This window comes from Anas acuta, chromosome 2, assembly GCF_963932015.1.
Source record: "Anas acuta chromosome 2, bAnaAcu1.1, whole genome shotgun sequence".
Lineage (NCBI taxonomy): Eukaryota > Metazoa > Chordata > Aves > Anseriformes > Anatidae > Anas > Anas acuta.
Genome location: NC_088980.1, coordinates 105,311,788 through 105,326,244, shown reverse-complemented (window position 1 = coordinate 105,326,244; position 14,457 = coordinate 105,311,788).

The window sequence follows — 14,457 nt, the reverse complement described above, 5'->3', positions numbered from 1 at the left end:
ACATGTATGGGCTATAATCCTGATTATTTCAATACCACTGAGTACATTATTTACTGACTGTTGAAAATTCTATAGGATAAAGAGATGATATAGAAGTTGTCATGGTAAATTATGATCTGTCTTTAACAAGGACTCAAATAGTCCTTTTACAAGGACTCTGTTCCCAAGAGGATGCAGAAGATGCAAAACCTATATTTTAATGTAATGTAATGTAATTTAGTGAAATGCAATGTTTCCAGTATTTAGGCTAGCCAGTAGTTGGAAACTCAATGGAAAAGCAGCTGATTCCTCATTATGATTTAGATGGCAGCAATGTGCAGAGATACATAGGAGTAAAACTTGTTTGGGCTAGTGACATGAAAGGGATTCAGCAAGTTTGTTCATACACAGCATGAATCTACTTGCCAGAATGGTCTTGGAGGGGGGAAACCAAAACAGTAAACCTCACCCATCAGATGTACTGTTACTAGCAGCAACAGCCCTCAGGTAAACAACACTTGCACAATGGAAAAAGAACTGTCCAATAACAGCTTTCTGTATGCACAAAGTCCTTCTCTTTAGCCTTTGTTAATCTCCTGACAGAAAGGAGAGGCTGTATATGTTGAACTTGCTTCATATGCAGGCTAAAAGAAGACTATGCTGAAAGATGCAGAGTGGTTTGGTTGTACTCTGTCATGCATCCCTTTCAGTTGCTGCCATGATCTGGCCCAATGCTGGGGTGACTTGGCTGAGCAAAGACTTCAAGATTTGACTGTACATACTGTAATATCATGGTACAGCAGACCACGTCTTATAATAATTCTGCACAACTGTGCAGAATTTGTGCCTTTATAAAAGAAGTTGGGCACTCTTCCTCAAAAATAAATAAATAAATAAATAAAAAATCATGTGTAATGTAGCTGTTGAAAGAAAGGTTATTACTAATAAAAATAAAATGACTAGGGCCATGTGAGCAAACATGAGAACAAATGCATACCCATATGGAAACTCAGCACTAGAGCTGAAAGCTTATGAAAACACCTGCATCTAAATTTTGACCTTCGACTTTTCTCCTTGTTATATTTCCCCAGGCTTAGCCAAAATCTGCAAATAAACAATCCAATCAAACTGCAGGACTTCTCCAGGATTTCACTGTGTCCATCTGTTTGTGAATCAGTCACAGGCAGAATCAAGTAAACAATAAATACATGAAGATACAAATAATAAGTCTTTACTGAGGGAAAAAGCATATCTATTCATGTCAGAAATGTGTTGTGTGTTCTAAAACTGCTGGTATTTTTTACATTTATTCTGGGAGAAGGAAAAAAGACAGCTTCTCAGCAGGCTTTCTGTGATTTCTTAACAGACATTATATCATTTGCTGTTTATTCCCTTTATATTTCTTCCATAGTGCAAAATTTATGCAACTGTTCATTATGTTATTATAATTTCCTCCTAGTTTAAGTGTTCACAATGAAAGGGGTCCCATGGAGTTTAGAAGAAAATTCTTAATTCTGTCTGAAATGTTGTTAGCTTTTTCTATTAAAATAAACATTTATGATACTGAAAGGTACAGCAATACTGGGAAAAAAAAAAAAAAAAAAAAAAAAAAAAAAAACTAGGGGATTTTTAACGTGAAGAACAGACTAAAGGAAAAAAATCTACTATTATTAATTTAAAAAGTTGCTACAGTGAAGACATTTTTTTCCTCAGTACCACTGGGGATATTACAAGAGTTTAAACTGAAGCAAAGGGGAAAAATATGTTTCTCTATTTGTTCACATTATGAATTTAGCAGCCACTGGGGTATTGTTGCCATTCTCTCAACATAGCTACTTTTATCATGGTATTCAAGTCATTCACAGGAAGGTCTTCATTTCTGCAGTTCACCTAGTACCTTGTTGCTTCTTCCTGATGCATGCCCAAAGACATTCTCCATTTCCCAAGTGATCCAAGCTATTCCTGCTATTCAAAGACAGCTCAAAAGCGTAGACAAACTGAAATGTTTTATCCTCTTGGATGAGGGCAAAGCAGCTGAAGTGCAGTGTGATTCAATATTTGATGGTACCGAGGAGCTGTTGGGAAGGAATGGTGAAAAAGAGTTATGTTTGGGGGACTGTTTTGATGGACAAAGTAAGTCTGCACATGTAGGCAGTAGATAGGCTTGATGAAGAGGAAGCTCATTCTCTGGTTTTCAAATTGATTTTGTGGAAGGCAACTGGGAGGTGTCCTTCTCTGAAAGGCTGTTATTGGAGATTTTTTTCCTCTCCACATATACTCAGTCCTTCAACACTACCTGCAGAGACTTCTCCTCTTTCCTCACACTGCAGGCATTCCCCAATCCCAGTCTAGTCTTCCCTGCTATCCTAATGTCTCAAGTGTTTTTTTCCTCAGTTTCCTCACCTCCTCCTCTTCTCACACCTATTCAAGAAGGCTTTTCCTCCTCTGAAAAATCTGTTTATCTTCATCAAACACCAAGCCTACACTATTTCAGATAATGAGAAAAGGCACCATCTCTGGGTGTGAGTCTGGGACTCAATCTCCAACCGTGCCATGCTGGTTCCTTCCAGGTACTGTGAGGTTTGGGATCACCACCTATTCTCAGAAATATCTACTGGCCTGTATATCCTGATCCCCTCTTCAGCAGCTGAGGACTCTGAACATGTAATGTGAGGACCAACTGAAGAGATAAGAAAATACGCTCTAGAAGAAACCACCATGACTTATACACCAAGTCCATTGAAAACTACATTCAAAGAGCACTCAACAAATGTGTGTCATTACCTAACCAGAAGGGTGTATTGAATGGGTCTCTAAGGGCTGCATGTCTCAGTCATGTTGGCCTTGGAAAAGAGAGATGAACGAGTATGCTTATTAAAATATAGGCAACATCTCCCAAATAAGAAGTTATAAGCATTTCAAATAAATAAAAATTTAGAGAAATTATTTGAAATAAGTAGCATTTTAATAAGCAAAATCCTACACTTAAATAGGAACAGTTCACTGCTCAAGTATACTCATGTACTATACATGAGTAAAAAATAATAAAATGAGCTGATTAAGTGTGAAAGTCTATTTAGATTTTCCTTTTCTTTATGTCATTTTGTATGATATTGGAAAAAGACTTTAAAGTGAAGCAAAAGAGATTTAGATTATATATTAGGAAATATTTCCCAATGGCAAGTTTAGCTATGTGCTGGATTAGGTACATGCAGAAAACAGAAATTCCATCACCAGGGGAATTTAGCCCTTGTTTACACACACACACACAGATCCCTTCCAGCCCTAATGTCTATCAGAATATAATCATAGTGTGAGCATCAAGCATGGCTTACTGCTACTTGTGAATTACTTCTCTGTTTTTTTCTCTGTTTTATACAATAATACAGCTCAGGAGCAACATTTTTTAATTTTAATGTCAGGGTTTCAATTTCATATTCATATTAGAAATCAAAAGCCAAGAGAGAGACCATCCAATCTGGAAAAATATTATTTTCAGCAAACCCTAGACCCAGCATAATATAAATGGTTTTCTTTACCTGAACAATAATAAAACATCCTGGAAATAATTGAAATCAGTCAAACCATTTCAATAAATTATTTTTGTTTATTATGATCAATTTTGGCATGTTGTAAACTAGCAGTCAGCAAGTAAATTTGTCAAAGAATCTGTCTCACCTTCTCACCTACTGCAGTGCAAAAGAATCCAAAACAGAAATGCTTAAGTTCTTGTGTCAGGAAATGTATTTATGAGCTCTGTCATAAATAAAACAGTCAATACATACTATTAGGAACAAAAATGTTGTGGCACAAAAAAATGACTCTTCTGCATATGCTTTGCACATCTGTACTCCAGGAGTATACGTATATATAATTAACTGAATATTTTAGACACAGCACATGCAAATATTAATTTTCACTGTGATCCATTTCATCTGTTTCTGATTAAATAACCTGTCTGCCTATAATCATTTTTGAAAGATAAGGAGGCATTCAGGCAAATAATAGACATCTACACATTTCTAAGACACACAACATCATGTTTTTTGATTGCTGTAGACAAGACTATCCATGGTGTCTTGGTTTCATCTGGGATAGAGTTAATTTTCTTCATAGTAGCTGGTATGGTGCTGTGTTTTGTATTTAGGATGAAAATATCATTAACACTGATGTTTTATTTGTTACTGAGCAGTGCTTACACTGAGTCAATGATTTTTATGCATATGCTGCCCTGCCAGTATGCTGGGGGAGCACAAGAAGATGGGAAAGAACACAACTGGACAACAGGACAGCTGACCCAACCTGACCAAATAATTATTCCATAACATATGACATCATGCTGAACAAAAAAAGTTGGGGGAGTTGGCTGGACAATTTGCTGTTACCATTGCTCAGGGACTGGCTGGGCATTAGTCAGCTTGTGGTGACCTAGCCACAATGCACAATTATATTGTGCATCACATTATTTTTAAAAAATTATTTTATTTTCTTGTGTTTCTTGTTTGTTTGTGGTTTTGTTTGTTTGTTTCTCTGTTTGTCTTTCTTATTAAACCATCTTAATCTCAATCCAGGAGTTCATGGTCTTTCACATCATCAATTCTCTTTCCTGTCTCACTGTGGGGGAGTAAGTGAATGTCTGTGTGGTGCTTAGCTGCCTGCCAGGTTAAACCACAATACATGGAAATGCTTGTGTTATATTTATAGAATCATAGAATATCCCAAGTTGGAAGGGACCCACAAATATCATCAAGTCCAACACCTGGGTCCCCAAAGGACCACTCAAAAAATCAGACCACATGTCTGAGAGCATTGTCCAAATGTTCTTGGACTCTGGCAGGCTTGGTGCCATGATCACTGTCCTGGAGAGCCTGTTTCAGCGCCTGACCACCCTTTTGGTGAAGAACCTTTTCCTGATATCCAGCCTGAACTGCCTCTGTCACAGCTTCAAGTCATTTTCTCGTGTCATGTTGTTGTCACCAGAGAGCAGAGATCAATATCTGCCCCTCCACTTCCCCTTGTGAGGAAACTATAGGCTACCACGAGGTCTCCCCTCAGTCTTCTCTTCTCCAGGCCGAACAAACCAAGTCAGAAAATGGTGCATTCTACAATTAAACCCAAACCACACAACTGTGTGACACAGGACATCCTGGGGTGCTGGGCTCCTGATATTCCAAATGAACAAACTAACAGGAATATGCCACAAACACTTATTTCATCGAAAGAGCAGAGTCAGGAGTTGACCCAGCATGCAAGGGACACAGTTTTGAAGTTTAAAAAGGCAGAGTTTTGGGAGAAAGAAACAGCATTCTGCATTGTTTTTCTCTTATATTTTGAATCCCCACCCCATCCCTTTTTTTTTTCCTCATACACAAAACAGGAGCAAGGAGAAAATGTTTTGGGGAGGCATGTTACTTAAGAAAATGCATCCTTTGGATAGAAGGGAAAGAATGATATCCAAATGGACCATTTATTCATACCTTGGTAAGATCAGCCTTGAGTATCCTGTCACAATTTTTTTTCTTCCCTCTCTCCCTTTTAAACCAATTGTGAAAGAATGACAACAAAATTCATCTAATTGAAATGAAGATCAAAATAGTTTTATATCAGGAAGGCTCCTAAACCTAAATGTAATTTGTAGGCAATTTTTAGATATTCAGAAAAATCAAAAATCATTGATTCAAAACTAATGCACAGCATTTAAATAAAACATTCTAAAAACTACTTGTGCTATCATAAAAAAGACTCAGTTTGCATACCTGAAAAAACCAAAGGGCATAATCCATCAAAGGAGAATAATCCTCTATTGGGCTATAAACACAAATCAAGGGAGTATAAAACCTATGTAATGTCACAATTTTATATTAAAACATAAATGTTAGCACCAGGATAGACTTTGCTTTCATGATAGAGATCTCTTTTGCATTGCCCCTGGGTGAGCTCATTACATGCCAGGTTGACTCTAGTTTGGTTTCTGATGGATTTCAGCAAGCTGATTTCTAACTGTATGAGGGTGGTGATATGTTCAGCTTGATCTGGCATGAAATCTTTCAATAGCAGAATTTTCCCTTTTTGTTAAAAACTGTAGACCTCTCCAGGAAAACAGTGTGTTTGCTCAGCCTGCATGGCTTCTACTGTTAGTAAAATTTTCGTGAAGGATACAATCCTAGACCCTGTGATGTGAACTATATGTGAACTTTGGAACAGGATAAAAGTGTATTAACCCAAAGTTAGAGTTCCAAATTGAAACTCGTCTTCAGGATTTTTTTTGAAGTTATATCTTTGTATAATTCAAATGTAAATTTATACATGGAACTGTATAGCATATTGTAATGTAGACAAATAAGGAATGTGGAATATTGATATTACATGGCTTGTATTACAGTGCTTGTATTACAGCCTGAGTATGAATTATATCTCTTCAGATCATAATCTTTTGTAATGTTGAAAGGCAACTATGCAGTCTTTTCCTACTAAAGAAAACAACCTAGAGGAGAAATGAATGGCCTAATTTTCTCTAAATGAAATTTAATTTCTGGGCTTATGTAGATGTCTTCTTGGCATATAAATTCTTTTCTCACAGTTTGGCACCTGGTGGGCAGAGGAAGGACAGAAAGAAAGATGAGAATGAGAAGTGGTCAACTTTGATGTATTTAAAGTCAATGGGACTTTGAAAATCCTGACTGAAAAACATGTATAATATAGTTAACAAGGAAGTAAAGATTTTTCTGCTTTGAGTTTTCTACATTTGTTATTGTTCTAATGTGATTGTGATCTATTGTGAAGAATCTATTGTGATTCTTCATAATGAGGAGGAATGGTTGGGGGAAAAGCAAAGGCAATGGAAGAGAGAAAGAAAAAGGAAGATTAAGAGAAGTCTGTCCTTGGATAGCCGATAGTTCTTCCAATGGTCAAGTTTTTGATAGGGGTGTAGGGTAGGGCCCTGGAAGAGTCTGTGGTGTAGAGACCAAGAAAACCAACCCAATTAATTGAAGAAAGGACATGTTTTTGCATACAAATGAGGGAGAGTGTCCTGTGATGGAGACAGCTTACTTACACCCCAGGAAAGGCCGTAGCTCACCCTTTATAGGCCTCTTATAGCGGTGGGAAGAATGTTTCTAAGCATAGGCTTGGAGCAAGAGGTCTGCACCCTCACCAAGGCTGACCTCAGCAACTTTCAGCATGCCAGATACAGGTAATTGGCCTTGGCAACAGCTGGGTAGTAATAAGAGGCTGCTTGATGATGAGCAGTTACAGTGGATCTTACCCATTTAATCCTCTGTAACTGACACTGCTGGAAAGCTCCAATTTATGGCATCTTTGGCACCAGTAGTTGAAAACAGATAAGGAGCAAAAAACAGTTTAGCAGTTTTGAAAAAAGAGAAGGTTAGGGAAACAAATGCCCAGCAGGTAGGAAAACAAATCCGTATTGACACTCAGTAGTCATCTGGTGAGAATGAATACAGCATTCTAGAATTAGCAAAATAATCAGACAACATTGATGGGTAGAAGAGGGGCATCCAAGTGTGTGTGATTCACTTCCTCCCAAATCAATGCATTTAGTTTAAATTTAAGCAATCTCTCAGTCATCACAGTTTCACAGTATTTCAGGGTTGTGGGTTTTTTGGTTCTTATGTAACCTGCACATGCAATACAGAAACACAGTGTGATGTTTTATCTCTGCTTTTAAGGGAAAAATTCACAAGTTTTCATAAATTCCCATTAGAACTAAGATTTTTTTTTAAGATAACACCACTGCTCTGTGTGACCTTAAATGCTGTGGATTTTTTTTTGTCTGTGATTCACAGATGCATACATTTTGAAGTCAAAAAGGAACGTCATGAGTTACTGGGTTGATAAAGCATGCCCAATGTACAGAAAGCCACTTGCTACTTTTCAAATTTAACATAATGGTAAACACATAAAACAGTTTTAATTGCCTTTAAACTACAGTGTCTGGTGTTGGTTACTATCTAGACTAAGAGTTGTTCACATCTCTAGTCTGAAGATTTTTCTGCCAATCAGCTCTTGTTATGTTATTCTGCATTAGATGAAAGAAAAGCCTATTAGAAATGTCTTCTTAAGTCAACTACTAGAAGATTGACCAGGTAAGCTTCCAGCTTGCTCTTCAATAAACTAATGACTTTGCATTTCTTTAGTTTTTCTAGAGTGTATTGTCTAGATATCAGTTCATCCCTGAATTACTTTTCCAAATACCACCAAACTTCTGAAGTACAGAGGCTATAGCCAGCCAGTACTCCATAAGCAGCTGAACTTCTTCCACAGAGTTGAAAATATCTTTTCATTTCTAGTTGACTTCTCTCTACTTATGTGTCCAAAGATTACATTTTGAATACTGCTTTGCCCTGGCAGCACATGCTGCTTACTTAAGAAACTGACTCATTTGAGAACCACAGTTGAGGAAGACCAAAATCTCATAGAAATAGCATCCTTACATTATTCTGAAAAGTTCACATTTGCCTGCTTTGAAATGAGAGATGGTTCAGAATTCATGTACTATTGTAATCATTTTGTTATATTGTTGTATTTTGAGTTTGCATTGTGTTACATTACGCTAAATGTAAAATATCTGCTGTCCATAAAACAAATGCATAGACTGTTATCATGCCATATGTTGTAAAGACATAGAGACATCTATATTCTAAAATTCTGTCAACAAACAACATATATCAAAATATTTCATTACCAGAAAACAGGACACTTTTTTTTTTCTTTCCCTGAATAAATAAATGGCTTCAATATGTATATGGACCGTAATTTTCAGTGGAAGTAAACCCTATTCTAACCTGTCCTGAGGTTGTAGCACTGTAAGGTAAATAAAGGCATGAATTAACTTAAATGTTATGATTTCTTAAGATTTGTTCTTTGCTTTCTAAATATCCAGTATAAGCCTTGGAACAGTAAATGGATCTCAGAATCACTAAACCTACACACCACTTCAGCTGAAAATTTCAAACAATGTTGGTTATAAACAAAAGACATACTTTATCCAGATGTTGTGCTGTTTACATTACTAGAGGTTGAGACATTCATAGCATAGTAGAATACGTACACAAATTCTAATGGATTTGTGCCAACTTCACATTGCATCCCTCACATTAGGCTTACTCATAGGCAAAGCTAGGAAATTGCCTTTGAATGTAAAAGTAAAATGTTGCTTCTTCTGAAAAGCTAGAATACTACTTGCTAGCAATTTTATTGGGATATTAGAAAACTTCAAATGCACTGTTGGATAGAAGATACTGTTCCATTAAGCATCTTTGCTAAGAACAGTCTGAGGGCAAGTAGGAACTATGCTAACTGAGCCAATGCACCTGTTTTCAGGTTTATTACATTTAGCACAAGGGAATGCAAAAGAAAATTCATAATAAAAAGAGTACAAACTTTATATTTTAATGGACTTTGCTGAAACTAGGACCAGACACAACTCACTAGTCTTCCCTCAAGGGCAGTGAAAGCTCAATTCAGATGACAATGCGAAGAATAAAGGGCTATGAAAATTCATATTAAGATGCTAAAGGCAAAGCTAAAGAAAAGATTTAGTTAATTAATTATGGTATGATAAACTTGAAAAAGGCCTTACGGTGTTGCATTTCAATAAAGCAAATGAGTATGTTATACATTTTCCATGCAATATTTTTAGAAATAAAGTGAGCTTTTGTGTATTTTGTTAATTTTCTTTTAAAATAAATTTCTTTTCATGTGAGCTAAAGCTAAATCCTTTCTTTATAAATCACAGCTTGGTTTTGCTTTCATGACCTCAGTTCATGGTCCTGTTCTTACAAAGCTCATACAGCTGAATCATCTAATGAATTAAGCTATAAATATAATTGCATTTGTTTCCTCTTAACAAATCATGGGTTTGTAGTTGCAATTCTGCTAAAGACTTCTGTTAATCAAAAATTAAACAGTCATTGAAAAAATATATATTTTTAAAGCAAATTCTGAAACAAATTCAGTTTTTCAGGTAAGAACAAAATTTCCATGACTTGTAAGTTTACTCTTTTCCAGTTAACATAAGAACTCACAATTTCAGAGACAAGTTCACACTGGCATGTGCAAAGGTAGAGGTGGGAGTAAGCAATCTTACTCAGCTTGGAAGACCCCAAACACCCCTCCCACAGGTCCCACCTAAGCTAGACACACATTTCTGCTTTTGGGCACTGCTTGTAGAAGGCAATACATTTTAGCTGGGATCAGGGGACTTTGGATGAGAGCAAACGAGAAGGGGAGCTTTATCAAAACAAAGGTGAATTAAGATGTACATCTGTGGCAAGAAAATGTAGCAAGGGACTTGACATAAGAATCTGATGCATCTCTTAATACAGGAGTCACCTGACATGTTTCCTCTTCATCTCTACCATCCTTTTTTTTTTCCTTTAACATAAAATAGTAATAAAATATTGTGCAAAATTTAGGCTGTTATTAAAGGAAACATGACCAGTCTATATCTAAATTACAGTCCTCTGTTCTTCCAGTCTGTAAACCATTTTCTCAGTTTTCATTAATGCTGAATACTCAGAGGTCTCTTTAATAATGTAGGTGATGTAAGAGAGAACCTTGTATTGTTTACGTCTTTCCTCCTATTTTTAGCCTAATGATGGTCAGAATTAACTGGATTTACTGTCCTTTGAAATGCCCAAGTGTACCAGATCTCCCACAGAAAAACATATAAAATTAAAGGCTGACAGTTCTATTGCCAGCAGCACGTTACTCATTCTGCATGTGAATAATAAGTTGCCTTTATACACCTTTCCAAAAAACAAGAATTGAAGAGGAATGGAACAGTTCATTTGCATCAGCTCCTTCTTTTAAAGTATATTCTTATTGAGAAACTCCATATGGTGGAAAACAAAACAAGCACAATGAAAACTAGTGTTATGCAATATCTATTAAAAACCAGATGAGTCACCACACAGAAAGTTGCCTGGCCTTCAGAAACTCTTCAGAAACTCTGAAAATCAGCTAGCCTCACTAGAGCAAACTCCTGTGAGATCTGAAGGAATGTTTGCTATTTTGGAAAAATGTTCCCAGAAATGGGTTTGGCAATTGCTCTATCAGCACTATGAAGACAGGTCAAATTTGCCTCTTATCCTTCTGCAATACTTCTAGGGAGACAACTTCTTATTCAGAATTCCATTTATATGTTGACAGAGTAAGAAAATATAAAAGGAGAAATATATGTGTAGATATTTAACGTATCATTTTCTGGGAAAAACGACAAACAGAATTACTGTTTTCAGGATCATTCTTATACTGCATATTAATTCTCACAGAGCCAATTACTACTGAAATAAATTATATTTACTCCTGGAGTTAAACACTCATGCCGTTTTACAGAATCAGTTTTGCTTTACAGGAAAGCCTCAACTCTTTCTGAAATTTGGTGTGGTCAATCTCAAGCAGGACCTGAAGCAGAAACCTTATGCCCTTCAGGATAGGAGCAGTTGTTCATCTTCTGCTTCTCCTGAGGGCCAGTGGAAAGCAGGAAGAGCAGGGAAAAGCAAGGTGACTAACAATTTGTGCTGAGAAACACAGAGGTAAACTAAAGGGTAAAACAGAGGTACTGTCTCTGACATTTCCCACTCAACTAAAGAAATTATTTCTCAGAATATTGAGTTTCTGACAACTGTGCAAATACTCATAAATTGTGTATAGTGCATAAGTTGAACTTAGCACCTACTTTTTTCTGGGTTTCTACTAACTTCCTTGGAATTTGTTATATGCAGCAAAATACACATGAATTGGACTCGGAGCTTATCTTCACAGAAAAATGGACAATAATTTTGAATGTTCACATGGACAGCTATTCTGGAAAAACTATTGCGTTTCCTGTCAATTTCCACAGGCAAATCCTTCAACTGCTAATATTGATTTTGAACAGCAGCCAGTGAGAGTGCTATCAGAACAACATAGTTAAATGATGATTTAAGCTTTCTTCCCTCCCCCCTTAGAAGCAAAATTTAAATGCCATATGCAAATAAAAACTAACAATTTCTAGACAGTGTGCATATGTTTATCTATACAACTGCATCATGTTGCATCAGGAAGAGAAATATATATATCATGAATATAATGTCTGCTTCAGTCATCCATATCATCACTGGCATTATATTCATGATTTTCAGGATCTAGAACTCTGTTTCTCAGATCTTTATCACTCTTTGAAGTGTAACACAGAATGAAATAAAATGCCCATTTATCATTTAGGAAAGTTGGTAAAATTAAGCCTGATATTAAAAAGCCTGAAAATATAAGAAACTCATTGAAAATACACATACTATAACTGATTGTCACCAAGGACTTTGTCAGTCCTTAAACTGTAGTTTTTTTTCATTTCTTCTGCCACTCATCATTACCCTTTGTCACCTTATTTGTTCTAGCCAATTTAATTCATTGATGTTGGTTGCAAAGGCTATAAAACTCGATGCGATTCTTGGTGAGTTTGAGTCAGCCTCACACATGATAAGTAGAGTGTAGACTGTCATATCGTCACAGATGCAAATTACTTTGTCCTTTTTTTTTTTTTCTGTTAGAAATGGATTAAAGAAGAAAGTTGCCAGAAGACTTAAAGAAGAAATCAGAGTATGGAATTTTTTCTTTCTGAAATGTAAGAAAACATGCTGATAACTATTAAAAATTCTATTAAAAAGGAATTTAAAAGGAAATTATTTTTATTTAAAGATAATGAGGGGAGGGGAGGGGAGGGGAGGGGAGGGGAGGGGAGGGGAGGGGAGAGGAGGGGAGGGGAGGGGAGGGGAGGGGAGGGGAGGGGAGGGGAGGGGAGGGGAGGGGAGGGGAGGGGAGGGGAGGGGAGGACTTTTTAGTTCATTGGATATCCTTTAAGGACCAGAGAAAAAGAAAAGAATGTTTATGTAAAGGACTTGTTTTGTGTGTTTCAGCTCTCACTAAACATCTGATATATCTATAGCAGACCTATAACAAGCCTGAAAACTGATGAAAGTACTCAGTTTCAAAATTTTTTTAAAGTATCTGAACCTCAGCTGAGGAGTATAGTTGAGTTTAAGCATGCCAATTTTTCAAGCAGACCAAGTACGGATTTCCAGTGAGCCCTGAAGCAAGTATCTTTGCACTTGAACCTCAAAGTCTAAAAGCAAAGTCATTAAAATGCTTATAGAGAGCTGCACAATGTAGAACTGCAGCTCTCCTTTCCTTTGACTGCTTTTGTGGCAGGAGTAGGAGGTCCCACTATCCCTTATCTACTGTAGACAATAAATCTGCGTCTTCATTTGTGAGAGGAAACTGAGAGCTCAAGGCAAAGCACCAGGAAGCAGAAGTTCCTCTTTTATATAAAGTGAAAGAAAGTATCCATATCAACTCCCCAGTCAAATCATACAAGTGAATCTTTCAGAATTGTACTGTTACACTCATAGAGATAATCCTGTTACAACAAGATTGATGGATCACTTATTCCAAGTAACTTTATTATAAACTACTGATTAATCAATCTTAAAAGCAGTCAGCAGAAGGAACAGTTAAGTATACATATTGGGCCATCTTCATCTGTTATGAATAAATATTTAGACCCAGAAGTAGTCAAAAGGGAAATAAAGGGAGAACATATGAAAAAATAGCTTCTGAGAGATAGGTCGAAGAGCAAACTATTTCTTAATTGAGTCTAACGCCGCTAAGACATGAGCAAATGGTTCATTCAGAGAAAAGAAAAGCAGTCTGCACCATGCCGAAGCTATATTTTTTCCATTTACTTGACAGACATCTCCAAACTGACTTGACAGAGTAAAATACAGTACAGAAGCAGTACAAATGCAGATTCACCACTGTAGTCTACTGTGGTCTGACTAGTGAAAGGGAAATTAAATTTGCAAAGTTTACTTGGTAGGAAATGTACCAAGTAAACAACCCCAAAAGTTTATGCAGACCACAGCCATATCTCTGTCAGGAGTGAGTAGCGAAGGGACAATTCATGATATGCCCCTGGGTTATTTTCCCAGATTCATGGATTCATGACTTCGGATAGATTTCTCTTTAATTTCTTTGCCCATTGTTTTTATTACCCTTTCTTGCTCGCTTTCTTTTAAACTCCATGGAGGGGATTCTGGTTTCTTCAAGCACAAAACATGCTGCAAAATTCTGAGAACATACAGGACTGACAACAAACATAAGCAAAAGAGGCTGAGCCTCTTTACCCTGTAAGCCAAAGAGAAAGGGAAAACTAGCACACATCCTGACAAGACTTCATATCCTTGCCTTCACTTCATCTCTGGGTTTTTCCTCATCTTTCTTCCACTTTGTAAGGCCACTCTTAGCACCACAGGTTTTCCTTCATCTCTCATCCATTGGTAATGTTTTCTGAACCATGAATTATTAATTAATTACTTACTGAAGGAAAAGCTATTCACATTACATTCACAAAAGTGACCAGCAAAAAGTAGAAAACCATACTCTTTAAATGGTTTTATGGCTAAGATTATTTTTCCA